The sequence below is a fragment of the Salvia miltiorrhiza genome, chromosome 1 (assembly GCF_028751815.1).
Source record: "Salvia miltiorrhiza cultivar Shanhuang (shh) chromosome 1, IMPLAD_Smil_shh, whole genome shotgun sequence".
Lineage (NCBI taxonomy): Eukaryota > Viridiplantae > Streptophyta > Magnoliopsida > Lamiales > Lamiaceae > Salvia > Salvia miltiorrhiza.
In genome coordinates, this window is record NC_080387.1 from 5856023 (window position 1) to 5859956 (window position 3934).

The following is a 3934-nucleotide window of genomic DNA, read 5'->3' on the forward strand; positions in this document are numbered from 1 at the left end:
TTTTCCTAAGGGTTAAATGCATGTAATATCATGAACTTTTGTCGAAATTCAAATTTAGCACACACTTCAATTTGCCCAATTTATATGGCTAACTTTGCTCCGTGTTCAATTTTAGCACCGATTTGTTTTCCGGCATAAATTTCAGAACCACGTGGCAATGACGTGTATTCCAAATGATACATCATAATTTGCAACTTAAAAACGTCCAATTTAAATGTGTAACTTTACTATGTGTTCAATTTAATTATGTAACTTTACTCCGTGTTCAATTTTAGAACCAAATAGAAAGAGAAAGAGAGAGACGAGTGATCACTAATTTATTAGCAATAAAAATACCGCAACTAACACGGTGTAATATTCGTAGTATAAACAACAATCGAGTATCGTATCCACATGGACTGAAACAACGAAATAACTTTAGCTGTCCCCTAAACAGATTATAACAGTAGACAGGCAAACGAATATAAAGAAGGTTTGATTAACACTAAACTCAAACATCAGCAAATAAAAGCACGTAGAAAAATCAAATATTAGAGACAACTGATCCTAGGGTAGTAAATTCATTAATTAAATCTACGCAATAGATCTATTAATCCTATGTACCAGTTTAATCCAGTTATGATGAGAGATCACTTAATTAATAAATCACTCTCGCTAGAGCAGCAACGATCGTAGATTAGTAAATTCTCTATCTCCGCCAGGTCTCAAGAAAATCTACTAACTCCCAATAGCTCATAAGAATAGCTCCCTATGATCCACTTATCTCCGCTAGGTCTCAAGATTAAAATCATATCATACATTCCTGAATCCGCTAAACAGTTATCTCTGCTAGGTCTCAAACCGAATAGCTAAACATGCAAACTATTGATCAGATAATTCATAAAAAAACAAGCACCAGAAATTATGAATCATAAACTGGAAGGCACAAAGGTATTAACAAATAAATCACATAAATTCAATCAACTATTTACAAACCCTAGAATCAGCTAAACGAAACTAGCCAGACATAATAAAAGAAAGCATAAACATAATTAAAAAGAACACAATTGGAAGAACTGAATTATATAAAAACCGAATAAGAACAATTATAGCAGCTTGAATTTTCAATCTTGATCCAAGCCTTAAAAACTGGAACTTAAATGTAAAGCTAAAGCTATAATGCTAGAATGTAATGTGTGGAACCCTAGATAGGTCAAAAGATGACCTATTTAAAGTGTCAGGGTAAAATACAGTGTTTGAAACCCAGAAGAACTCTAAAAATGCGCAAAACTGAAAAATCCGGGTAGCCGGTGACCTGCCCGGCGATCCATCCGGCAGTCGCGGGCTCAAGCACAAAAACTCTTCATCACGCGGCGATTGCCGCTCATCTTCCAACGTTCCAGAAGGCTCGGCGACCCAGGCGGCGGTCGCCGGGCAGGTCGCCAGAAATCCTTCTTCGGGCGGTGGTCAACGGTGTTTGACCGCCGAGTTCTGACTGCTGCGCGCGATGTTTTTGTTTCAGTCATAACTTTCTCGTTTAAACTCCGATTTGCAATCCGTTTCTGCTCACGAACTCCTCTCGAGACGAACTACAACTTGTATTTCAAACAACTTTTCCAAATTCGATCTCAAGATTCCTGTAAATTCCTTCAAAGTTCGAGTCAGAATTATATTTCACAAGATAAAGCAATATAAGCACAAAACAATCATCCAACACTCAATTTCCTATAAAATTAACATCATAAGAACATTAAAAGCCATGGAAACATGAGTGTTATCAACGAGCATGCTCGGAGAAGAAGAAGAAGAAGAAAAAGAAGAAGAAGAGGCGGCGCAAAGGTGGGTGGCGAGTCGGGCATCTCCAAAATCCATCTCAGATTCCGTATGTAGATCTAAAGCATGGAAAAAGAAAATCAAAGAAGAAGAAGAAGAAGAAGAAGAAGAAGAGGTGACGCGAAGGTGGGTTTTTCTGAGGAGGGGGGAATTTACTCATCTCGTCTTGAATTGGGGGTAGGGTTTGCAGAGGCGGTGAGTTTGGGGAGTTAGGGCTCCGATTGGCTGCGGCCCCTTTGCCGTTCGGAATTGGAGCCAAAGAATGAAGGGTTTTCAATGAGGAAGAAGGGAGGTCGAAGGGCAGAGGCACGACTTGAGGCTGTGTCGTTGCCGGAGGTCACGAAAAGGGGAGTCGGCGATGCGAGCTGTGCATCGTGCTTGGTATGGGTGTGTGAGTTTTAGTTTCAGAGAGAGGGCAAGAGTTGACTGGCAATGTTACAGTCGCCGGAATCGAATGAGAGAAATGCAAGCGGCGGCAGAGGAGGGGCGGCAGGAAGAGGAAGGGGTGTTGGAGGAGGAGAGGCACTCGCAGAGGCAGGAAGGGCAGAATCCGGTGAGCAAAACGCAATGTTTTGCTCGCCGGCAAGCTACGTCAATGACACGTAGGATCGAAGCGTGTGCCGGCAATCCACGTCAAAAAATGGTGCTAAAATTGAAAATGGAGCAAAATTAGCCATATAAATTGGACAAATTAAAGTTCGTGCTAAATTTGAAGTTCGACTTAAGTTCATGATATTGCATGCATTTAACCATTTTCCTAATAATAATAATAATAATTTCACGCATCAAGTATTTGGATGAGGTATTCATTTTAGGATCTTCTTCGTGTACGTACACGATACATCCTTTTCTATCACAGGCTCAAACGTGAACTGGAATATTGATATATTATTTAATAAATGATACTTAATAAAAAAAAACAATGATTCGCTACTACGATATTACTTAATAAATAACAAGAATAATGGCATTTGGAGATACAAATTTTATTTACCTGACAATAACTTATAACTAATTAATGTTAGAGGTTTACTTTTCAAAATAACTAAAAAAGAGGTTGAGAACTTGTGACATAACCTCAAAATTCGTATCATTATTTTGAAAAAAATATTATTGTAATATATTAAGAGGATCCAATGACAATATTATTGTTAGTGAAAAATGATAGTAATTGTTTTTTATTTTTTGAGAATTCAGAAATGAGAATTGATAATGAACAAGTTAATAAAATTCACGGATAAATTTTTTGTAATATACAAATAATTCTGCAAATTTGGATTCGAATTCTATAGGATACACAAATTTCACTACATTAATTAAATAATAAATATTTGCACATTACAAATAACTTATTCGTAAATACATACTCCCTCCGTCCCCAAAATAAGTTCCTCTTTGGGGACGGCACGGGTTTTAAGGAAAAATGGTAAAGTGTATTGATAGTGGAGAAAATATGTTATAATTAGTATTGGGAGTGGTGAAAAAGTGAAAAGTAAGAATAAATAAAGTATTATTAGTGGTGGGGTAGTTGTCCAAAAATAGAAAGAAAGAAAGAGGAATTTATTTGAGGGACGTCCCAAAATGGAAAAAGAGGAACTTATTTTAGGGACGGAGGGAGTATTAATTTATTCGTTATTATTATTTATCACGAAATACATTATGACAGGGATATATAAATAAATAAAAGTGCATCTGATACTTATTGTTACAAGATAATTCTAGATTATGGGAAGATTAATAATACGAATTAGTTCCCAATTTCAATAAACTGCATTTCGTTGTCGCTTGATCGAAATTTTTGACAGCATTAAAAGTAGTGTTAATAGGCAAAAGTGCCTCATTCCTTATTCATATTTTGAAAAATGCCCACCCTTATCATGCAAAGCTATCCATGCCCTAAATTACTAAATAACCCTTAAGTGGGTCAACATCAAATGTAATCATTTCGGCAGTCTTACACAATCTTACACATTTTTTAGTTTCAATGCATTTTTTTACAATAATTTGTGATGTTGACCGAAATGATTACATTGAGTGCATGCAATAATTTTTTTTAGACGGTATATATATAGTGTTCATATCTTTAAATTGTAAATATTATCGACCGGACACTAATTAACAC